This window comes from Aulostomus chinensis, chromosome 1, assembly GCF_037954235.1.
Source record: "Aulostomus chinensis isolate RoL2024-O1b breed Wild chromosome 1, RoL_Achi_v1.0, whole genome shotgun sequence".
Classification (NCBI taxonomy): domain Eukaryota; kingdom Metazoa; phylum Chordata; class Actinopteri; order Syngnathiformes; family Aulostomidae; genus Aulostomus; species Aulostomus chinensis.
In genome coordinates, this window is record NC_141320.1 from 64256279 (window position 1) to 64281843 (window position 25565).

General features: G+C 43.1%; 1 long non-coding RNA gene across 3 annotated transcripts in view; it reads left to right on the top strand.

Annotated features, from left to right (window-relative positions):
- Positions 1-4736: 4736 nt before the first annotated feature.
- Positions 4737-25565, top strand: part of LOC147272732 (uncharacterized) — a 49232-nt gene continuing 28403 nt past the window's right edge. Inside the window, exons 1-6 of one of the 3 annotated variants that reach the window (XR_015115964.1) lie at positions 4737-4816; positions 5067-5133; positions 7561-7699; positions 11167-11275; positions 16003-16088; positions 22468-24144. This is a non-coding gene — a long non-coding RNA (uncharacterized LOC147272732). Of the gene's footprint in view, positions 4817-5066; positions 5134-7560; positions 7700-11166; positions 11276-16002; positions 16089-16766; positions 16922-22467; positions 24145-25565 lie in introns of those variants that run through there. The other 2 variants (XR_015115963.1, XR_015115965.1) reach the window with 2 other exon arrangements.

Genomic DNA, 25565 nt, shown 5'->3' on the forward strand with positions numbered 1-25565 from the left:
AAGAGTGTCCTCATGACAAATATAAATTAAAGAGAGTTATCAACTTTGCCATCCTGGCAGTTATTTATGTTATTTTGTTGAATATTTATACTATGAAAGTGTATACTGAAGTACACGTGATGCATTATGTGGCTCTGCAGGTGATGTAGGTGGTGACCAGTGTGAATGTGAGAGTGAGCGTCTCTGTGACCTCACGTTGAGGTTCCAGAAACCTGATTATGCAGTTCTCCACAGTGATTCAGTTCCCCAGACTGCAGCGCTCTACACGAGTGTCTGCCAACACCCCACCCCCCCGCCTCCCGGCCCCGCCTCTGCCCTCCCTCCCCGCCCCTTCGGTTTTCATCGGACCTCATATCGCTGGCTTTGTTTTCTCACAGCGAGCCCATGTACCTGCTTATGTCAATGGATGGTCCTGCCATGGAGTGGTTCTGCTGCCTGTTCTGATGACTGTAAATATGGGAGCACAGTGCCTGGGGGGCTAAACGATTTGTACATGTTCTTTTGTATTTGACTATGAGTCTAAACCCCAACCCCCACTTTCCCTCCTTTCTCCCCCCGACCGTCCTCTCTGTCTCCTCCATGCCTCAGTCCTTTCTTCTAGGGGGTAAAACAGGTGTGTTTGATCTCAGTGTACAGTATGTGTCCTCTTTGTCCCCACGCTCCCCGCGTCCCCTGGACCGACCCCGCTGAGTGTGCTTTGTGCAGGAAGTGGGAACTATTGATGTCTCTCTGTATGTACCTGTGGAACAGTTGTGACTCCTGTCATTTGCCGCTGTAAATAAACATGTCCTGGTAGAAGAGAGTGAGCTGCTGTCCTTCATGACTGCTTACCAGCCCAACACGGAGGAGGCGGAAATCCCTGAAACCCGATAAAAGGGTCAGTTTAATCAACGAAAACCTCAAAAGCGTCTGAGTGAGATTGTGGGGGACTTTTAGCAAACTGTGACATGAAAGTAAGGTGTGAATGTCTGCGCGTGCTGGCGACCACGAGGGGGAAGATGCAGCTGTTAGATACCGATACTGGGCCAACATGTCATTATAATCCTGCCATTGTAATGGGCTCTGCTTTTGTGGTGCAATAATGAGATAAAAGCAAGCTACTCCACAAAGACACAACTTTAATCGCTTTTAATTTTTTTCTCTGTTGAAGTCTGTGGAGCTCTTTTTTTAATTTTTTTTCTATCATTTCCTGAGGACATGCTGCTATTTTCATCAAGGTCACTCCTAAGCCTCTATTACTCCATTTAAAACGGTAACTGCGTTGCATCGAAATCTGGCCTCCCCTCCTCGAAACACGAGATTAACGATTAAAAAAAAAAAAAAAACCCAGTTCCGTTCAAAAGGAGGAATTAAAAGGAATTGTGAGCGACATGAGGAGCAACTGTGTTTCTGAATAAAGCTGCCCCCCCCCCTCCTTTTTTTTTATTCTTCAATTGAAGTCAGCAGATAATGTTCCTCAGATGTTTGCCTCCCACGTGAGCCGGCGAGAGGAGCGGAGCGGCGAGCTGCCTGCTGGAGTCGGGCTGCTAGGGCCTCCCTTAACAAGAGGAACAAACTCCAGCTCCATCTCCCACAGGTTCTCTAAGGATGTGTGCACATCAAACACTCGGTCTCATTTGGATGAAGAGATGCAGAGATATCGGCCTCTGTGGGAGGGAGGGAGGGAGGGAGGGAGAGAGGGAGAAGAAGAAGAACAGAGAACAAGCCTCTGTTTTTAATGCCTCTGCATCAGTGGGTTTTGGTTTGTCCGTCAGTCTTTGAGAGAATTCCTGGGAAGATTTTGGTGGTCAAAGGTCAAGGTCATCGTGCTGAATCTCTTGGTGTATTTGTCAGCTTTCACTTTTTCTTTTTTTCTTTCTCTCAGCGCAGGAAGTAAGTGAGACGGCACTGTCGGGCCACACACACGCATAAGCAAACGCTACGTTTAAGTCGACTGAACGCTGCCGGGAAGTCACACGGCACCTGAGAAAAAGATAGCGCGGTAAGCCTTCAGGTGCTATTCCTCCCCTAATCTTCCCGTTTGCAGAGAGTCCCGTGATATTGTTGGCTGACAGCACCTTAATCCCAAGTATGAGAGAAGTTTGGGAACTCTGGGAAGAAATCTCCTCGTACCATTGTTGAAGTTTTCTTCCTCCCGTGCACACAAGCAGCCGTGCACTTAAATACCTCCTCTCGCACACAGAATTCCACAGTGACAGACGCATGCAAATTAATTTCTGAAAGTTTGCCAGCGTGCGAGGAAGTGGAGATTTTCCACACGGGCAGAACACGAGCAAATCCAGCGGTGAGGGTTTTTTTTTTTGTTGTTTTTTTGGCAGGTAGAACCCTCCACTTTCTTAATCTGCTTGATTTCAGAGTCTCCCAGCAGAGGTCCGACTCTCTGAGCTGACAGAAGAAGATATGTGAAACAGCAGACGTGTGTGTGTGTGTGTGTGTGTGTGTGTGTGTGGGGGGGGGGGGGGGGGGGGAGACTAATTCTAATTCACGAATGATGATGCCATATATCTGTCAAGGCAAAAAAAAAAGTAATGTCACACTCTTTTTCTTTTTGGAAACTTTCACCCCTGTTGCACCTCTGATGGCACCCAGCAGAGACGTAAGACTTCACCACGCTGCAGTATTACATCACACACACGCACACACAAGTCAGTTATTTAAAAGACTTTTTTTTTTTTTTTTTTTTTGGTGAATAGAAGCAACTTGATGTTCATGTTTAGTGTTCCTCACCTAAACCTATTGCGTGTGTGTCCTGGAGGCCTGACGGAGCAACTGCAACCTCCCCTCACCGCCGGGTCGTCGCTTTCGTCTCCTCTGCCTTCAGCTCTTTCATTTCCAACTCGCCCGCCTGAGTAATTCAAGCTCTGCGGATTATCTGGAGTAACTATGATTTCTGTTAGAGAGGCACAGACAAACAGCGTGTCGTTCCACGGTATTACAGAGCTCACGGACCGCTAATTCCTGGCTTTGCAGGCAGACGTTTGTTTTGAGGCCTACTGTCCTCTCATCAAATTGGGTAAAGAAAGACTTGAGGAACAAACTCACTCACAGGCGATTTAAAGTTTGAATTCAGGTGCAGAAATAATTCTTTTTTTTTTGGGGTGGGGCAAGAATTATCATGCTTTGTGTCATGATTTGGCTTGAATGCATTTGGAGCAACAGCGGTGCTCTGCTCTTTACTTCTGATCCCAATCTTTACATATTTGTGAAACTAAAATCCAGGAGGAAACCCAAAAGCACCCCTGACCCAGCCACGTCCACCTGGGGATGACTTGTACTTCCACACCCGCAGGTTATTTCCTGGAGGTAATTGATGATTTTTTGTGTGCGGCTTCACGCTCACTGAAGCAGAGAGACTGACGGATGCAAGTATTTGAAGGTTTAACTCCCTGGAGACGTAGGAGAGGAGGTGAACACGCTCGGAAGTGACATGTTACCGGATTCCTGGAGAGCAGCAGGGGTGGAGGGACTCCATCAGGGCCTCTCATGTCACGACAGACAATACGAAGCTATTAAGTGGTGTAAAGTGGAGCTGGGATCTTCCCAATTTCAAGTTTTGGATGGTGCAGATGAGCACACGTCAGCTGCTCTTCAATTAGCTTAGCGGCGGCAGCTCATCGCTCTCGAACAACAGGGAGCACAAGTGGAAACATAAATCGTCGAGGAATGAAATTAAGTTGCTTTAGCTTCCTCTCTTTTGTCTTTTTTTCCAAAAAAAAGAAAGAAAATAAGCTACAAAAGAGTTCTCATGCCATCTTTTTTTGGGTCTTTTTTTCTTTTTGAGGTCCCCATGAGCGAGTTCTGAAGGGAACTGAGACACAATCCAGATGACAAATGAGAGCTTAATGGCTGTTCGCACTGCAGGCTTAGTGTTCAAGGACACACCGGGAGGATTTTCCGAGGGAATAGGCCTAAATTACTTCAGCTTGTAACTCTTTCAAAGTGATGCAGTGCCTTTAAAAGCGAAACACATGAGGTGTGTTGCTGGGAAGGACACTTGATATTCCACGCAGATAAATAAGGACAGAAAATCTTGACGGGACAACGTGGGCTGGTCGCTGCGTCTCCTCGGGCCTTTCGTCATAAAGCTCCCAGCTACCGGAGATATAATTGAGTCGGTGCATAAATAAGTCAGCTGTGAAATAGATTTTTTTTTTTCCTTGTCGCATTAAAGACCACTTCAACGCACCAAAGGGGGAATTCCACCGTAGAGCTTGGCGTTTATCAGAGGAATCAAACAACTGTGGACAAAATGGCTCAATATGGGCTTTTATTTTGTAATCTGTGACAAATAAAACCCGTTTGTTTACCCCCTTATTGTCATTATTATTGTTTTCCACTAATAATTAAAGTGCTTCTCCTTTAAAATGAAATGTATGCTGGCGACAGTAGCCTGCCGCTGGCTGAGCTTAAAGGAACAATTCAGCCTGAGATAATCACACACAATTAGGAATCATTAATTAGTGATGCTTGGTGCATTCTTTGACAACGAAGTGATGTAATTACTTCACTCTTGCAAGAGCTGCTGTCATGGAAACATATGAATTTTATCTGTTTGGTCACAGTATTAATTTGAAAAATAAAACAACAGCACAAAGTGTTTAAATGGACGATGGTCAACTGTCACTCCAGAGTGAATTACTAACTTAATAAATCAGGAATCTGATTAAAACCTCGTCATCTAGTGATTTCAACACCTTATGTTTATAAATCGAACCCCCCAAAAAAATCAAGGTCCAAGTTGTTCAGTCGCAGGAAGTACACCCATTTTTGGAATGTGTTCCCAGCGTGAGTAGGAGTTTAAAAACAACTCTACCAGGTAAATTATCTCGGGCTGCAATTTAACACTTTCCTGTTAATTTAGCCTCCAGTCCTGTAGCTTAGCGAGCTGCGAGGCGTTGCTTCATGAAAAGCTCCTCTAAAGTGTCTTAAAGCCCACAAGGGAAGTCTTGGAATTATAAACACTTTACATTTGGACACCGTCATGTTAGCTTAGCCTCCAGAAATGTAGCTTGCTAATTAGCTAACTGAAAGCCAACATATCACATCGCAACATCCTGTTTCAACAGGAAATACATTAAATGTAACGAAGTTGCTTCCTGAAATACTCTTCTAACGCGAATCCCAGTCCATAAGGTAAGTGTCAGTTTTACAAACCCTTTATTTTGTGGCACTTTGTTCTTTGTGGATCCTCCAGATTGTTAGCCTGTTTGTGAGCTAAACGAAAGCTAGCGCTCAAAGCTAACAGCATGACCACTGTTCACTTGTGCTACAAACTGATTTAAACTATGGTTTACTTAATAAAAATTAAAATCTAAATTGAAAACTTTGAAAGTCAGTCAGGCACACTAAGCTCTCAATTCCCAATGTAAAAATCTCCTCAGATGTCGAATGAACATAAATCTTGGGTAAAGATTGCTAATGCTAGCAAATCATGGCGCTGTAATTCCTTTCTTTCTTTCAGATTAATGAGCCGCTGCACTTTGTTCTGCAGTAAAAAGCCATTTATACTTCAAATTAGGTTTTGGGGAATTAAAAACACGAGTTTAAGCTTAGTGAGAGCAAGAAGAAACCAGGAGGACTTTGTTTTTTGAGCTGTGTGTTATTTCTCATTTGAAGTCCTGAAATTCTTCACTCTCGTTCCTGACTCGGCGCGATTATTCACCCACGTGACTGCCATACCTCAGGAACGTTAGTGTGGGAATTTCCTCAAATTTGGCACAAACTTTCAGCTCTGGCCGCCTCGATCTCGTAAGTCTGGAGGTGAAAGTGCTGTAGTCATGACTCAAGAATTCAGGGTTTGTTAGCAAATGATGATTTATAAGTGAAAGTATCATCCATCCATTTGCTTCCGCTTATCCTGTGGGGTCGCTGGGAGGTGGAGCCTATCCCAACAGCCTTCAGGTGAGAGCCGGGGTTCCCCCTGGACTGGTCACCAGTCCATGGCAGGGCCAACACATAGAGACAAACACTGGCTCTCACAGCCACGCCTACGGTCAATTTAGAGTCTGGATTAACCTGGTCCCCTCTTGATGTCTTTGGACTGTGGGAGGAAGCCGGAGTACCAGAGAGAACCCACGCAGGAACAGGGAGAACATGGAGACTCCACACTGAAGTAAACTGTAACTGTCGGCGCTGGCGGAAGCAGCAAGTTTCTAATATGTATTTCCATGTCCGCTCTTTGTCTGATATTGGTAGCGCATTCAAATAAGAACCAGCTCACACTGGTAGTTTTTAATGTTTGGTGATTTAAATCAGACACCTTGGACACACAATGGAAGCCCCTCTTGCTTCACTCATTCAATTTGCATGAATATGTCCTGCTGATGTTCCTATCAGACGAGCAAGAGGGGCTTTAGCGTTTCTCTCAAGAACACCGTACGGTGCGGGGTTATTTGACATGTGGGCTTCCAATTATGATGCTATCTCTTGAAGCCTGCTAAGCACACACTTTGGCCACATATCAGCAGGGCATGGGCCTCAGTGTCCCTTAAAGCCTGTATAGATTATTACCATTTGCAGAAAGCACCATGCATAACTGAGCACAGCCTAAGGATAAAATTCCCTCACAATAATTGAGTGCATGGCGGGGTAAATGTCAAACTATTTGCAAGCCATTCGTGAGCTGTGGTATTCTTCTCTATTAGCCTAATATGCTAGAGTTACTCCTCTTGGCTTTGTGCAAATTCATATTGGATTTTTATTAAAACTCAAACCAACAGTAATAGATGTGCCTCTGGGGTAGCTTTAAAAATCAATTTGCTAAACAGTTCAAAATTACCCCCATAATTGTCTCCTTGGACTGCATTACCAGTGGAAGGTGATTCTCATCCGAATGTGAGTAAACTTTGCCTCATGGACCAAGACGTTCCCTCGCTTCTGACTCCTGAGCCATGTGCTCCTTTATTACTGTAACAACCCAAACAGACAAATGGGATCCTGTGCGAACCGCCGCCGACAGGAAATCCTGCCCATCAAATGGCCCTGCGGCTACTCCTGCTGCTAATGAAGTGAAATATTCTGGCATCTGAATCCAAAATAGAGCTGTATATTTGGACACATGAATATGAATACAATCAGCTTGACTTGGCTCATTAATGAGGCAGGGAGAGCAACCAGCAGACAGGATTAATTAATTACAGAGTGACATTTATGGATAATAACCTTCTGGTGGATATCACGGCTAATGAATATGCATAAGACTATCACAGGCAAGATGCATCCAGCCAAGATGAAATATCTATATTCAGATCCGTGATAGAGTTAGCGAATGAGCGGCACGTCCTGATTTCAGAGCCTGTGACGTTTTCACCCAGGAAACATAGTTGCAGTGCAGCTTCTGCAGGGATTCGTAGAAGTTCTCCTTGACAGGGAAGCGATAACACAGAGCGAAACGCATTGTACTTTTGAACAAATATTGGCTTTGACATACAGTTTAGCAAAAGTACAGTGTTCAAAAAACGCACGTACTTGGTTAAAATACAGCAACCTCAACATTCTATTTAAATCCATAACTTAAGACAATGAGAGTTTACATGACCCTGTTTATATTCCACACTCCAGGACATGAGGGGGCGGTGCAGCACCAGAGGCGTGAGGTGTCCAGCTTTACCTCCAGCTGCCTTCCTCAGCCTGCTCTGATTAGTGATCCAACAAACTGAGCTCACAAACGGACTTTTGAAGATCAAGTGCAGGCCAGACGGTGAGGATGTGCTTGTGGGGTCGATTTTGAATTAATTGAAATGCATATTTTAACAGCTTATGAACATATTTGTAAAAAAAAAAAAAAAAAAAAAAACCTTTCTTGCACATGTGGACGGGCAGGTTGCAGGAAAATTGTGTTTCACGCATTCAGCAACCTGCAAAGAATTTCATGCCAGATTTCTTTTCCATTTCAAAACATTTAAAACATTTTTATTGTACTTGATTTCTTCAAGAAGTCAAATTCCCTCTTAAACTCCTGACGGGGGGGGAAAAAGGGGGCTCAGCTTGAAGTCACTTCTGAGCAGTGGTGTAGTGGCTTTTACAGAATTAAAGGTCGACTTGATCCCCCGAACCAGAGAACAACACTTCTGCTAATGTATTTCACCCCGTGTGCAGCACATAATTAACCATCACAGACGTAGAACCGTGTCAGTGCAGCAGATGGTAGATAAGAGCTGGGGAGTCGAAGTCTGGAGCACGGGGCCGGCTCTTGTTCTCTCTGCTCAGAAGACTGACAGTGGTCTTAATTGAATTCCCATTGTTGTGCCACTCAAGGAGGTCAAACAAATTAATCCAAAGGAATATGACTTAAAAAAACAAAAAACAAAACATCATCCAACATCCCGTGTGATTGTGAGACGTTGAAGGGGACAGCGCGAATCCAGTGCCCACACCAACGACCTTCTTCTAATGATGATTGATCGAGCTCGCCTTGTCTCATTGTCTCCGTCCCCGGCAACATCAATCAGAGCATGATATTATAAGAGATGTTCATTGTTCTGTGAGTCGGACAGAGGTTAAGTAGAGGAATGTGATCAGGTGCGACTGGCGGTTAGCTTCACAAACACAGAGCTAATTCATATACAGGGTTGGTTTTCCTCCTCCTCAGCTGAGGGAGGAGGGAGCACGTTTTCCGAGGGGAGAGCTTCCAGTTCTCTGAGAGAAATCCGCCTCTTTACTCCTGCCAGGGTTTATGTTGAAGGGAGGATCAGCACGTCCACGCACGGCATTTTCAACTCCGTACATTTCTGGAGGCCCCAGCTGACTCCTTCCATGCTGTATAATAATAATATCCTACTTGAAATATTAGCACCTAATGTCTGTTCACTGCAGACATTTCAATGACTGGTGACCAAAATCTTAATTGAAAAATTCTCTGACAAACTATGAAGCTTGAAGGAAAACAGGAGGTATTTATTTCAGGAGTAGAGCGCTGGCAGTCCTTGAAAATGTATGAATTCTAATTGGAGATTTTTAAGGATTTTCAGTAAAGTGCTTGAAATGGTCGACATTAGTTTAATAGCACTGAAGGATAACATGAAGACCCAAAGACTTGGAGGGCCTCGGTGGAAAAAATGGGATTTGATAAGGAGGATGTTCAGAGGAGTTGTAGTCGATGACGGCTGGTGGAAAACGTGCTTGAGTTGGTAGGAACATTCCCTCAGTTGGATTTGGACAGAATGAGCTTCTTTTTCCCGACAGCGGCGATACTGACATTCGAACTGTGACTCGATCGTGTTGATTGATACCGCCACCGTTCTGATTCGCCCATAGATACGGTGTAGTCATACTGTGAACCGTAGCCAAGCGTGTGTTTCACAGGAACCCGGTGTTGTTGGGAGCGGCTGCTGCTGAACATGACGATGCTATAAAGAGTAGCGCTGATAAGAGGTGTTGTGAGAGTCCGTCCCTAATCTTTAACACACCCGTTCATTTTGGGCTCTGTCAGTCCGACCCGAGTCATTTCGTTTTCAAATGCGTATCAGTGTCCGTGTACGTCCCCGCTCTGCTCGCCAAACTCATCCGCATGGCAGGAAGGATGAAGCCTGTCACCTTTAGTGGGCGCCGAAGGTGAAACGACATTTGAGTGCCGTGCCAAATGTGAGTGCAGACTCACTCATGCGCTACTGTCAGGAGTGATCACTGTTATTTCAGCTGTCTATCCAAAGACGGGTTCGGATGGCTCGCCCCCTTTGCTGCGTTAAGGCAGTCTAGATAGGAGCCCTGCGTTTGGCCCCCACTCGACAAATCAGATTAGGGCTGCTGTAATGGCAGGTTGGGTGGGAGGAGGAAGAACGAGGAGCAGCAGAGGACGGAGCAAACACTTTTCCCTCTGCCTTCCTGCTGCCTCCTCCAAACAACTTGAAAGTGTATCATAGAATATCGTGCGTCACCTTGGGATATGATGGGAAATAGAATGGATGACTCAATAGACCGCTAAATTAACTGACTTTAATTTTAAAGCAATCCACAGAGGCACACACAAACACACGTGCTCAGACACACACGTCCGTGACCAAATATGTTCTGTGGAAAACTGCGTCAAAATGAAACGTGAGCAAGACGACAGATGCTGTTTGAGAATGACGCGATGTGCTAACACACGCGTGAAAGTATAGCAGGATCAGTAAAGTTCCAAAAAAATGGAACCGGAAGATGAGATTATGAAATAGTCGTGGAGCGACAGCCGCAGAAAGACATTGAGATGAGTAGATATCGAGTAAATCGGTCTGAAATTCCACCAGGTTTTCAAAGTTCACTTTCAGTCTCATCAGAAGTGACTGTTATTGTCTTGAACGCGATGTTCCCTGAAAATTCAGAGAGAATTCAGGAGAGCGAACAGCAGGGAGGTGTTTGGGACAACAGCTGCTCTTTTATAATGCAGATTATTAAATCCACTTTGTTAACTTTACAGTTTAGTCCCATCCTCCTCCTCGCTGAATCTACATAAATCCTCCTCAAAGTCGTGCTGCGTGGAAATCAGAGATTACATCCACGCTGCAGGTGTAAGAGCTCAGCACTAATTTCCTGCTCATAGAAGTTTTGGGATATCTCTTCTACTCCTGGATGTGTTTTAGATCTGATATCCATTATGAGTGTGCAGTCATGTCAAAAAGGATCATTCTAACAATTAATTTAAACCGATTGCAATCCAGTTAAAACGTGTGAGTTGGCGTCTGATTGAAGAGACAGCTCTACAGATCCTGTTTTAGAGGGGATATTAGTGATTTTTGTCCCATCTTGATTGCTGCAATGAAAGGTTAAGTTCATGTCAGGACAGATCGTCCCGTCCCGTCCCCCCTTCTCCTCCTTGTCTTCCGCTCTGTCTTAATAAAAAACAATGTTTTTTTTTTAAGTTTTTAAAATAGGGGAACATCCCAACTAAATTCTTACTGTCCATCTTCCTCTGAGACATGAGAATACCAGGAAGTTAGCTTAGCACAATGAATGATTGCGGTTGGGAAGTGTTAGCATACCTCAGTCCATCGTCATCAGGTACAGGTTTCTCAGTTGTTCCTCCTGGGGGGTGAGTCGAACGTGGGCGGTGTAAAACATTTTCTTTAAAATGACAATTTACATGATAAGATCTTGTCATTTTAGACTCAGATTCTCAGTTGGAACAACTTTCCTGACCGGGCACAGTGATTTGACTCTTGCTTGACAAAACACAATGTTTCTTGACAGCCAGGAGAGTGACTGCTGCTTGTCATCATGGCTGACATTGTAAGAGAGGATGAGTACGATGATGTCGGGACGAATCAGGACCCTGAGCCTCTTCTGCTCTTTGACGGAGGTACGCTAACACTTCCCATCCACTCTCATGCATCGTGCTAAGCTAACTAGTCACTTCCTGTGGGTGTCGGCTCCCTAATACAACACAAAGGAGAATGATTTTTATCTTCTTGTCTGGACGAGTGCCCATCCCCCAAAAATTGGCCTTACAGCAGAGTGTGTGTACTTTTAAATACTGGAGGATTTGCACAGCTCAACAGGAACCAAACTCATCAGTACAAGTCCATCACTCCCAATCAGAGAGTTGCCTGAGTTTAGTGTGCCCTCACTCTAAAACTTTCCCATTTTTCACCCTTATCTTCGATTCTCATATTGCTAGTTAATGATTTTCATTTGTCATTTGTAATTTTGTATTTCTGTGCTCGTTAAACATTTAATTGTGGTTTGATTAGAATGAAAAAAGTTAATTTACCCTTTTAATTTGGGTGAAGTATTCTTCCAAGTGAGAAGGAACAAGGAGGGGAAATAATTATGACACTATTCGGTCCGTCGCTCTCCCCCTGCCCCCATCTCTTACTTTCATATTCCAAATCCTAATTTGTCACCTTCTCAATCTCTCACTCTATTCTCCTGTCTTCTGTGCATTCCCGTCTCATTAGCCAGTCACGCCAGGGGCTCCTACTTTGATTCCATCTTGACTTTCATCACGAGTATTTTCAAGGTTGCTCAGCTCTACATATTTGGTTTAGCTGAAATGCTAAATCATGCTCGCTGCTCGTGGTGTGTGGCTTTATGAGACCAACGTGAACAATTAACCTTCATGTGTGGTTTCTGGGCCCATAGAGAAGATAAATGGTTGACTCTCCAAATGAAAACACAGAATTGGGTAATTTCAGTAGATTTTTAGCCCATTGTTTTGATTTTTCAGCTGCCATTTGGACTGTCTTCCTGATATTAAATTGATTCTGTACTTCATTTTTCTGCCCTACATTATTCCTTTTAATTTGAAAATATTCCATTCAGGAGCTTACAGATGCACTGTGCTGATGCAAAAAATAAAAAAAAAAATCCTCTCTTTATTTTTACATGAAGCTATATACCACTCCACCACAGACATGCCCCAAGCCAAGGTGTGCATCCTAAGCCAACATTTGAACTCCTGTAAACAAACACATCTTCTACTCGGCAACCACATTGCTGAAATCACATTTGACCATGATCTGTTTTTAAAAATAACCCCCCTGGAGCGTCCCAGCCACCAAATCAGCATACAACATCTGCTTTGGTTGGCTGCTGACCAGCCCGAGCTGAGTGAGGCGAATACATACTCGCATCTCCCTCCTCTTCTTGTAGTCTAGCAGTGATCCGTACACCAAGCTGCCTCTCAGGCCTCTCGGTGAGGCCGTCGCCGCCTGCCAAGCTGCCCCCTGGGTCACATGCAGTCACGGCAAATGTGACAGAGCCAGCTGCTCATCACGGCCTAACCGGCCTCCCAGCAGCTGTGATTGGATGTAAGGGGTCACCCAGCTCTGTGCCCCAAGGTCCGGGGGCGGATCAGTCAGCTCATACATGTCCTCTACACTGATAAGGGAGCTGAACTGTGTTCTGAACTTTGAAGCTGGCTCTGATCTGAGAGGGCTTGTTGATTTTATTAGAAGGTGCTGAAGAGTTGGTGTGTGATGTAGAAGACTGGACAGAGATGTCCAGCGAAGGTCGAACTGCAAGGGTTATCGTTTGTTTTTAGCTCAAAATCAAGTGTTTTTGTGAGTGTTTTCGGCGTATTTATACGACTACTACGACTATTATCATACACTAAGTGCACACCCTGTCCAGACAGACGGTTGTTATGTGTATTTAAACGTCTGATATATTAGCCTATTAAACCTCTAATTAAACCCTCTCAGACTACCTTCTTCAAGTCGTAAATTAACTCAGATTGATGTGAAGTTGCACACCAGCAGAGAGACAAATTCACTGCTTTCAAAGTGAAAGTTTGTATTTGCAAATAACATCAATATGCCACACAAACTGAAGTGTGAAATTACAAACGCCTCCTGCTTTGTGAAATACTGTATTTAAGATTTTAGATCATATATGGGTGCAGTGACATTTGCCGTAATGAGCATCTGCACGGGAATATACACCCTCTTCTTTAAAGGTCTTTGTAATAAAGATCCCTAGAAGATGACGATTCATATCTATATATCTATCTGGACTGTAAACCTGAACTCGTAGTTGGAGTTTGTGTCCTGGAAACCCTCGCAATTATATTTTCAAAGATCCATCTTTTGCCTCTGCCGCAAAGTAGCAATCAGTATCGAAGACAATAGTCAGACAAACAACCCCAGCTGCCTTGGATGCAACTCTCAAAACAATCACTCACAACAAAAGCAAGAGAAAGCCCCCTCACCAGCACTAATTGTTAATAAGGGGTTTTGGCATAATTGATTTTTCCTTCACTCCGTTCCCAATTTGCTCCTGTTGTGATGGTGTTTGTGTCCCTCGGGTCTAATCTTGTCTTTCTGTTTGAACCCTCAAATGCTTCTGCAACAAACAGCCCTGAGGAGGAGGAGGATGAGCGTGAAGTTGCTCAGCAAACCAGATGCATTTCATATGGAAATGTCAGAGCGCCTGTGAGACTTGGCGCGGATGAAAATGTCGACTGCGGTGAAGTCTCGTGTCGTTTTGAGTGGCGCACCTCGAGTTCTTCAGCTCCGCGTTTGCAATATTAAATTAAACGGTACTACGGGTTAGTTCATTTAAATCAGGTTGGGCTTAGTTTGCTACACTATTAGATATCAGCCACCTGGGGTTGTTGCTCATAATAATAAAAAAGAAAAAAGCTCATATATGTGATTATCAGCTGCTTGAACCAAAATCGATCTTAATGGTGTGCAGCAGGAAATTGCAGTTCTGCATTAATGAGCTTTTAGAAATACTGAAGTGAACAGTGAAATGATTCGAGCCTGAACTACCAGCAAGGAAGAGTGTGACATCTCAAGTTTAACCATGGATGACTTATTACCTGGGAAGGACCATCACTTGCTGTTTTTACACCATTTGGATGAAACTGCGATGGGTCCCCCCCTCCCCTTTGTCGAAAAAGTCAGATTTTTCTTTTAAATCTGTGTTGCATGGTGCTTGAATTCATTGAGCGCAACAGGAGATAGGCCGGTGCAACTTATCTTAGAGCTGCCACACATAAACAAGCACGGCTGTGTGGGTCGATAAGCAGCACAGACACGCTCGCGTATCTCAGCATCACATGAGTGGCTCACTTTAAAATGTCTATTCTGCACCTAAATCCAGCGATGAGTCTATCCCGGGCTGTTTCTTTCTTTTTTTTCTCGCATGTACTGATGAAGGTTGTAATTACAGGGTGGGTGCTGGTGGGTGGGTGAAAGAGAGCTTACTATGCTGCTGTGTGTGTGTGTATATATAGAAGTGCTCCAGCGTTCCCTCAGCTGTAGGAGGTCACTGGTCTCAGCGTGGTTTCCTTTCTGTGGAGCTGCCCTGTCAGGAATAACCCACTTAATTCAGCTTCATGTTGGAGCCGGTGTACTGTGGCAAAAGCAGATTGAAGCACAGTGTGAGATTTTGAATATATATTATTTACTTATATTTGACGAGTGAAGGCTAGATAGCCATTTGGTGAGCTATCCATCTGTATCAGTAATTACAATATGCGTTAATTACTCTTACAATTACTGCACTATCAGATCATTTAATCAGGCCCTGAAATAAATAGAAATGCTCACAGCATCATAAATTCAACGAGCGTATTTTTTTTATTGCTGCAGCACTGTCAGTCCATTCAGTAGTAATTATGTGGTGGGATATTTGGCACATTAGGGTAGAATAAAGGCGTCACTACCACTCCAGGGACTCAGTGCTTTGCCAAATGGCACTTCAGAACAATAAAACGTTGCTATTAGGAGTGTCAGTTATTCAGCTGGATTCCACCTTACACCGGTTTTCTGACAAAAATGTGTTTGAACCACTCAGGTTTTTTTTCTAAATGATTCTATTATATAACAAACAAGTTTGTACCACATGATGATAATGACTCAAAATCAACTTGAAGTGCACTTTCAAAGTGATTTAATCAAAAACTGCATCAAAGCTTCCACAGCAGCTCGTGCAACGTGCTTGCGGGGTTAAAAACCTGTCAAGATTTGTTCACGCTCTTCAATGTCTAAGAATGCTCTGTGCAGAAAAACCAAAACACAACACTGACGATAAAATAGCTAATAATCAATCTACCCTCATGAAAACTCCCAATGAGGGAAGAATGGGGTTCCTTGTCTCCGTACCCAGAGTCTTGCAGGTTTGGCGGCCTTGTCTGGATTGATACTCTCAGTATGTCGGAGTGAGTTTGGCTCCGCCCTTGGCGATTATGATTGGTTTACAGTCATACAAATAAACCAGGTGTGTAAAATAGGATCAGACCTAAAGGCTGGTTCTTTTTTTTTGGTATCAAATATCTGCTTGCAAATCAAAATATTCCTGTTTTTAAAGACGAGGTTACTGTCCTGATAAGATGTGTGAATTGCATTCTGTAAGCACAGGCAGAAATTAGCTTCAGCGAGCACAAGGGAATATAAAATATCAGCAATAATTAATGTATTTGGGGAAATCAAAGACAGGACAAAGTTCAACTGATTTCTCTTTAAAGCGAGTACTGTTTCATGTTAATGAATAACCAACAAAAAAAAAAGTAGTTGCAGAATCCGCCCGACTTCTTGCCTCTGAAGATAAAAGACCAACATTAAATAAATGTATTTTCAGGTGCTGTTCTCCTGAGAGCTTGTTAGTCGCTCACACCCTGTAAGATGGAGGTCAACAACCAGTTTTGGAAAGCGCAGCACCCTGTGGTGAGCTCATTTTGCCAAAAGCTTGTAACATGATTTTCTCTCTCTCTCTCTTTCTCTCTCTCTTTCTTTCTTTCTTTTACCAGCCAAGTTTTATGAACAAGATGTTCCGGCTGGATTACACAGATTCTTGTTTCCAGCAACTCTTTTCTGTGTCATTTGGATTTAATCAGATGATTCATTCATAAGATTCAACCGGAAAACTGTCATTGCACCTGATTCAAGTATCACAGCAGCATATATACGTTCTCCTCGTGTGGAACAGCCCATGGGAGTCGCCTGTTTTACAAAGCTCTTAGATGAATGTACGTTGTCACAGATAAGACCTCGGTTTCTTGTAGGGTAGAACTGAGCAGCTTTTATTCGGTGATTAATTTAGTCTGCAGTATGACATCCGATTTTGGATCGCACACACACAGTAAAAGTCAACTATGTAGGCCAAAAGATGGGAGGGCAGGCTACTTCATCACTGCGTATTTGTGTCAAAATGTAAACTTTCCATGTATTTGCTTAACAAAGTAAATGTCAGTGATTATATTATGTGTTTTCCCTGGGTCCAAAATCCCCCCTCTCCGCTGAGTGGAGGAGCGGCACATGAAAGCAAATGTAATGGAAAAGGCAAAAGCTGGTGCATGTGTGCATTCAGTGCATTAATGAGTTAAACAACATTTTTCTCTGCAGTATTTCCGTATCAGCGTCAGCCATTAGTGCTGAAATGATGGGACGCACCAGTTGCTCATCTCATGCTCATCATCAGCTCAGCGTGTGTGGGAGGACATTTACAGTCGTGATAAAACACAATGAATTTCATTCGTTTGTCTCAACATCGATGTGAATAAATTCCCCTTTTTTGTTGGAGCTGCAGCAGTGTGCTGTATTATTTCCAGCAGTTGCCCAGACTGGATATACAGTCTGACAGGCGCTGACAGTGGTTATTTTAGTAATTACACAGGCCAGTTGTGTCCGTGCAAAGGCCAGATAGAGTTTGACCTGAGTGGGCAAGTGGGAGTCAAGCAGCTGGACACTGACGCTGCTGAATCGGGGAGTGGGAGATTCAATTTTCAGATGCATTATGCACCGGCGTTGAAGGATTTTTCAAGCATGAAACAGGTCTTTGCTGTATCCAGAAGTAATCATTCTTTCTCTTTCACTCGTTCTAGCCTTGAAGCACTCGATTGATCCTTTCATTTTTTTAATGTAACTGTTGGCGTAATCACTGAAGACAGCACAATGCACAATTACTAACTTCAAGGAGAGGGATGCGTGCGGTTGTGCACCATTTATTGAGGACCTTTGCAAAGAGATTACCCTCGTCTTTCGTTACCTGTATTCATTGCCTCTCCTCGGGCATACCTCTCAGGCAGTCATCCCCTCCAGAAGTTTGGCAGCTCAAAGATTTAGTCACAGAAAACCATTTCGGGATGGAATTGCATTGTTTTTACTCCAAATTTTTGAAATTCTGGGAATTAAATCAACCTTCCTCAGCTTACAGACTTGTTGCTCTCTGGGAAATTCTTGGAACAGATGCTCACTATTCCCGGCCTCGGGATATGGAACTGATGACGGCGATCATCTGTTCTGATAACTGACTTGTTTGTCCTACTCTTATTTTCCTGGCACATTCATTTTGAATGCTTTGCCCTCTAGTCACGCCGCAGGAAGCTCTGAGACTCTCTTAACTTGACGGCATCTCGTTTGGAGAATGACATGCGGTTACCATAGCAACTCTGCAGACAGGTGACAGTTGGCCAAAATCACTTTAACCTGGAGTAGCCCCTCTGAATAGCACCGAGGAGGCGAAAGACAGACATGTCATGTTTTGAGGAAGAGCGGATTGTTCTAAGGGCCACCCCCTTGGCAGCGTGATTGAATCAATAAATCTTTTCAGATTGAATTGCCTCTGAAAATCATTTCCCTGCTGAAACAAAACATCTATTGACAATACAAATTCAACGCCTTTGAAGGCTTTTCTCAAGGGAGCAGCAACTTAGAAAAGTGGATATTCTTGTAAGCAGAACACCCCCAGAGACCAAATTAAGGGGTTTCGCCTCTAAACATTGCTGTCGACCTACAATAAAGAATCTCCTTTAATCTTTTCACGAGAACAAGACACAGTAAAAAGCAGAGTTCCTAGAATGTCAGATAAAAAGGAGACACTTTCAGCAGCCCTATGAAGTACAGAAGCATTTCAATGCACACATTTCAACATTCCTGAACGTCTGTCACCGGTTTGCAAATGAGCCAGTTAAAAAACATGAAATCCACTCTGCTTTTGAACAAATAAATCCAGCCGAAGTCTCCGCCATCAGTCCATTCACTTCTCATTATGACTCAGTGGGGGGTTCGCTAGCTTGGAAAGCTCCATTTCGCTGTGCAAAGCAACATCTGAGTATCTTTGCTCATATCCAAGGGCAGCTTAGCTTCTTCCGTCGGAGCGAGGAAAGTTATATATTTTTATGTTGCCTTGGTGATGATCTGGGCCACGAGTCAGACCCAAGCCAGGGCTTAGCCTTTCTGTGTTCTATTACAGAAAATAGACGATCCTATTACATCGCTGGTAATCTCGCCGGGGCCAGCCGGGGCGAGGGGGGATATCCCATCCACCCTTTCGACTGCTTTGGCCAGGGGCGCACGCATTGCCCACTGACCCTCTGGAGTCCATTTCCCAACAGAAGATGTACTCCAATAATCATTTCTTTGAGCTGCTGTGGCGCTCTCTGCAGCAGATACGATGGCAGGTCATGTGATGTGAATAAGAAGAGACGGCGGAGGCTGGCTGTGGTAGAATACTCCCACGCACACATAAACAGAGAACATCTACTCGCGTATTATTGTCAGGTCTAATGTGGAGCTCCCTCTCAACAGAAGAGCCGCTATGAAGCATGATGTTTGCTTTACATTTCCTAAAGCATAAATAGCATGTTTTATACTCGTGCTCCAGTTAGATTTCACTGGACTTGAATTGGAAGATTCATTTTTTTTCCCCACTCAGCTGCTACTTTTACCATCTACTGCGAAACAAAACCGCTGAATTACTTCTAAACGACTTAATTACAGGAAGTAAAAATCTAGTTATGCTGAATCAGTGCAATCTTATGTGAAAATTATGATATTATATGATTGTAGATGTGTGATCCATAACTTGCGTCAAACTATTCTCATAAAATCCCCTTTAAATAATTATAAAATAAGTCATACTTTTACTAGTAGGATTAATGTAAATGATATTATTGTCATTATCGTCATCATCAATATTGTATTATTTAAAGAAGAAAGTGTTGCGAGATAGTCGTGTTTATTATTTATACCTTTTTTTAAAATCGATTACTATAAATGTTAATACTTTGTACTTATGTGGTGCTTTTCTACGCACTCAGAGAAACCAAACCTGAAACCCGGTGTTGTTCGCGGTCTTCCATCAACCTCTGTACTGATGCGTAGCAACAAAACAGGTGCTTGACACCCCCACTGCTTTTACGTTTTCAAGAAGATGCTAATTCTTCCAACAGAACTCATTACAGACCTTGCTCCGTCTGTTAATTGTTTTCAAAACCCCAAATAGCATATTTTTTTTTACATCTGACAGCGCGCCAAGTCATTCACTCCCTAGATTACAATGTGGAGCAGGAACATAAAATTAATGATATCAAATTTTGGCAGGTTTAGAACTTTGGAGATTGATAAAAGTTGTTTGGCATTGTATATCTGTTTTAAAGAAAAAACAAAGTTCTAATCTCTGGTGTGTTTTCCACTTCAGATTTCAATGTGTGAGTGCTTAGGTTTTCAGGAACTTGGCTGGAAAGAAAAGGCTTCTAAAATCTCGAGGTATAAATAATAGCTCTGAATGTTCCTCGTGGGGGAACTGAGCCTTGTTTGTTCAATTTGAAACTCTTCAGGTGTAAATTTAAGATAGGTGGTGTTTTAGCTCTGTGATTTATTCATAATTGTGCTATAATCCTTAAGCAAACCTGTAAGAGACTGGTGTGGTGTTTGTTCCTCTTCATCTCGCCTTGGTGGTTCCTTATCAGCTTATCACCAGGCAGACTCGCTCCATTCTTCTGTAATTGTTATCGTCCACTAACCTTTATGTTGCATGTGGGGACTCTGGATTGTTGCGATAGCAGCCGGCCTTCTCCGTCTCTGTAATTACACGCCGTGTTTGTGCCGCAATATCAAATGACCTCGTATCATATGAAATGATCCAGTTATTGCATTGTAGATTAGAAACAGGGAAAATTGCTGTTTGCCTTTGAGCTGACAGGAACAAAAGGTTGACGGAGAATGTTTACTGTCCAGTAGCAGGACAGAGCTTCGTAGCATGTGATGTCATCCAGTTGCAACACGGCAGGGAATCTTTAGGAAAAACTGCGAGACACGCCTGGTAGTTTTCAGGGGCGTGTGGGAGGATTTCTTGCGACGTTAATGTGCAATTTCAGAGATGCTTTTGCCTGATTATTCCGAGATACGATGCTAATATTTCCTAGATTGAATATTGGGTGCATGTCCAGCTTCAGTACGGGGCCACTTTTAAATTACTAGAATCTGGAGTTTGTGTTATCCCAGTTACCGTGAATAGATACGTAACACAGTCATCATCAAAATAACGACAAGCGTCTCATATCCTGGTATCAGATATGTCCTCGTGATGATATGGCGCACATCAACAAAACACAGGAAGTGCAGGCGGGCCAATAGAACCGGTTCATGTTCTCCCAAGAATACCAGGGATATCGATCCGTCATACTTCTGGATTCTGGACCTTTCCGCACAGTAAATTCACACACCTGTCACAAAAAGTTAACTTTTCAAAGAGATTCTTTAAATTGGTCTCATTTATGCTAATGTCTGCGATCTACATTGAGCTGCTGGCGCGCCAACATCTGTCTCTGTCATCAGTATCAATATGTTTTCTTTGTTGGGAGCAAAATAAGTCATGCTGCAGATATCGCCTATATATCCCAGGTGTGCGCGAGGAAGGACTGACAGCTGCTGACAACGCGCACTGTGAAATGATGGCAACAGAAACCTGACTGGCACCCAACGGTTTGGCCTGCCTCATATTATTAGCCAGTTCAATGGACTGGTTAATGACATAGTGGTCTATTACACTCATGTCTGTAAACAGAGGCACATGTTGCCGCTGCCAGAAATCTGCCTGTCACAAGTTTATGACAGGAGCTCGTCTCTAAAAATAAAAATATGTCGTCTTTTCAAGAAAATGTTTGGAAACCGAAGTAACTTCTATTTGGCAAAGTGTTGTTTAGCATCGGGTTCTTTCGTGCAGCTTGGGAGAGTGTTTGTGCTGCTGGCAGGGAAATAATCTGTAACTGAGCAAACTGGTAACCCTGTGATGCCAGAGTAACACTTGATTGTTTCTTTTATCCAGGACTGTTCTGATTGTCTCAGAAGGACTCTGAGCTGAAGCAAAATAGACCCTTTACGAATTAATTTTTGTCGCGTCACTGTGTACTAATGCAACATCGGTCTCCTCTTGAGAAGAACCACATGTTCTAGTGATGCAAGAACCTTTCCACAACCCAATATTTCAGTCCTGGATAATCCCTACCCCCCCTTAGTGTCCCCCGACTTTTTAGCTCGCACCATCACCTGTTTTGGATTTCAGGATTGAGGTGAAATATTTAAAAAAAAAAGGAACGGTTTTAAACCATCCATCCACCCCGCCTGAATTATTTTATTCTATCAGCAAATTTTAGCATGCCATTACTCTCAAGATTGACACGTGATATTCCAAGGTAATATTTGAGAGTAATGCATCCTGCTCTTCTTCCATCACCTTTAGAAAATAGTGGAATCAGGGATTAGTCTTGAAGAAAAAAACCCCATGTACAGGAGCAGAAAAACACTGATGCATCTCGAGTCAGCATCAAATGGTGAGTTAGAGCTTCCCTCCACCAGATTTGGATCATTAAGTGAAAAAAGTTCTTCCATTCAAAGGACCCTCCTGAAAGCTAAACAGGGATTTAAATTTTTTTTTTTTTTTTTCTAAAGCAGATTTTCAGCAAGTTCTCTCAGAGGGAACATCATGCCCTGGAGCCTTCAGTGCGAATGTCTTCACAGACTATTTTCTGGGCTTTATTAGACAGTTCACAGTCAAAAGAATTTGTAAAGTGGGAGAAGCGTTAAAGGCCGCGGCTGGTTTGAAAGTGGGATGACAGGACTGCCCAGATGTTGCCCTTTTGTGAGTGTTTTTTATGCGGGAAATCAGACGGGGTCATGTCATATTGGATAAATCAGATTAATGAGTGTCCAAAAGCTGACTGGACATTAAATACCACAGTATTTTATTGTGTTTCCCTGCTATTTACAAAGCCTTTTAAAGAACTGTATCCTTCTGTCACCCCTGGCTCATTTTTAATCCCAGGTGACGATCTGTCAGGATGAGTGAATGTCGATAGACTGGTACAGCGAGGAGGAGGAAGCGGAGGAGGCGGGGATGCAGATGCAGCCAGGAGGAGTGATGACTTTGAGGCCACCAGAATCTCATCTAGATATGATGAGTATCACTCATGAGCAAGCTTATGTGTCTACCAGGTACTAGGACACAGCGCATCTTCATGAATAGATAGTCATTTCTCCATCAGATGGATGCTTTTATCTCTAACAATATCCCGGGTGCATGTATTAAAGTAAGAGACAGCAAGTGACATATTTTATCCACCGTGGCGCCGCGACATGACAACAGCATCTCGCTATGTGTTGGAGGGCAAGTCGTCCATCTTTAACAGACAAGGTTATCAGATATTCATGGAGCCTAATTAAACTAGTACAGCTCAGGTTTGGTCCCACCGCAGATTTATTAGTAATGACATATAGAGCTAATTAATTTCCAGTTTATTAGAATATGATTTGAGCTCTCGGGCCTTCTAGTTCACGGGCTGCCTTCCTCTCTGCTTTAGAGATTAACGGCATGGCGTGTTGTAAAAAAAAAAAACGAAAAAAAAGTTCTCTCAACTTTTGCTACAGTCTGTGGTTCTTACATTATCAGAATTCCACTTAAGCTGTGGGTTTTTGGAAGTGGACTTAACTTAATCTGGGACTTCAGGGCCAATCCAGGAGGTAGAGTGTTCTGAAAGCGAGGGCGAAGCGATTTGGGTGGTGCACAGACTCGACTCGTGCAGTATTTGATGTAGTGACTGGTGTTTTCCACAGAATCGAAGGTGGTTGTGTCATCGTTGCCTGTCGGAGCATGTTGAAATGCAGCTTGAACTCGCAGGGTGAGATCAGCAATTTATCATGGGTACGTCGAGGGGGTTAGATGGGGCAGAAGCGCGTGATGTCCTTTGTTGAACTGTGCTGTCATTTGCTCGCCATGTAATTAAGGCAAACATGGTGGAAGATTCTTTCCATCAGTACATCCTGCTGCCTTCAGAGGGCTGCAAGGATTTAATGAACCGCTTTTTTTTTTTTTTGCAGTCTAAAGCATTCTGGAATAACGGATACTGTCAGAATCACCCATTTACACATTTGCTTGTTATTGCTGAGCGCTTCTGTGCCAGTAACAGTCAGAGGCCTCCACTCGTTTCATTTTCACCTCTCCTGCCATCTCCGCACCGCGCTCAGCACCAAAATACCACACACTGATGCACTGATTATGTGCCTTCGTAATCGCCACCATGTGCAGATACTAGAATTTACAATTAAAATTTACTATATAAATGGAGCCAGTCTGATACTCTGTAGCCATGTCAGTCAAATGCTGGCCAAAATAAATGCACCTGATACCAGAAAAACCACAATTAAATAGTGGCAACAATGAGCACTAAATGGAATACAGTTTTTTTTTTACAGGAGAATTATAGCTGTTGGAGATGCTCGGGTTTAAACTTTTGCACAGAGTTGCATCTTTTTAGGTATCTGAATGAAAGTGAGCATAAAAACACGGCTAAATGTTGTCTGAGAAACAGGTTTAAAGTAAAATGTATATTTCTGCCTTTTGCAAGGTAGAGTTAGAATACGTGATTCTGACGTCAGAGCTTATTTACCGGAATGCTATTCTTAGTTTTGCTCTTCTTGGCATTATATTGGAGGATATTGTAAACCACCCAGCAATTAAAAATGCAGCAATACACACCAATGTGTTCGTTTGAATGCATTCCAAAGCAGTTCATTTGATCTGCGTGTGTAGATGTGTCTCATGTGAAGGCAGATTCATGACCCAGCACAAGGGATGGAAAGGAATCTGGATCGGTACCATCATTCCGATGTCTGATCTGTGAATGAATCACCACCCACTTCTGGTATTCCCGATATTTCTCATTGAAAGAAAACAGGGGAACCCCCAAAAAGAACCGTCTCTGTTCCCAGCTGCCGCTCATCAACTGTTAGATTGCTTGAGCCGACATGCAATCAATCTTAATGACGTCAATTAACGAAAGAAAACCAAAGCGAAAGCCGGAGAACGAACAAAACTGTGAGAGGTACTTAAAACGCCTCACGTGCCGCTGGTCCTTCCGACCCATTGTGGCACTGTAAGTCTTTGGTCCAAAGTCATAAAACCAATTTTCTTGTACATTCATTCCTCTGAAGAAACAGTCGGGGGAAGATGTTGAAATTCAAATTACACCCTCCAACTTGACCACAACCTGCTCTCCCTCGTCATATCTCCAATTGCTTGCATAATGTTCTAATGATAGTAATTACTAATACATAATGGATGATAAAGGTAAAATGATAATTAGCGGTGAGACAGCCTTCAGCAGTTTCACACATTTGACTCTTTGAGGATTTGACAGCCTGATTATACAAATACTTTACAGGACCTGCCATGTTTAATCATGAAAAATTATATTTTTGGAGTAATTGTGTGGTTAAGTTTTACACCGCTCAGTCGATGAATTTAAATACAAGAGAGAAATGGTCTCAAAACAGTAAAAAAAAAAAAAAAAAAAAAAAACGAGAATTGAAGGGTTCACTGACAGAAGAGAAGAAGAAATTAAACATTTACAAACTCAGAGCTACAAATTCACTGCGTGAACTTCTTTTAATAATTTGTGTAAAGTGAAATAATGTATGTAAGAAGGGTGTTAGAGTGTGATTCATACTCGCCGTCAGGGTCAGATCGCGGTGTTTACAAGGGTCTTGGCAGATTTCGCCGGTGAACAGAGGTGAAGATGATGCCACCTGGGAGTTGAGAGACTTTGGGGTCTGAAGGGTTAAAGCATTGAAGGGAAAGTAAAAGCTTTTTTTTTTTTTTTTTTTGCTGGAATTACAAATGATCTGAGCCTTATTAGCAGTCAAACCAGGCTTCCTCTCACCGCCCCATGTACATTATAAAAGTTAGTTGAGAGGAAACACAGTTGGGGCGTTTAAGTGGCCAACCTGGATACATAAACCTGCATCTTTCCTGTCTTTTATCCTAAATTAAGATACAGGTGTCAGTTAATGAGAGCGGACGCCGCTAATGAGTGATGCTAAATCCTCTGGGTCGCAGTTGACAGTGCCACATGTGCTGCTTTTGAT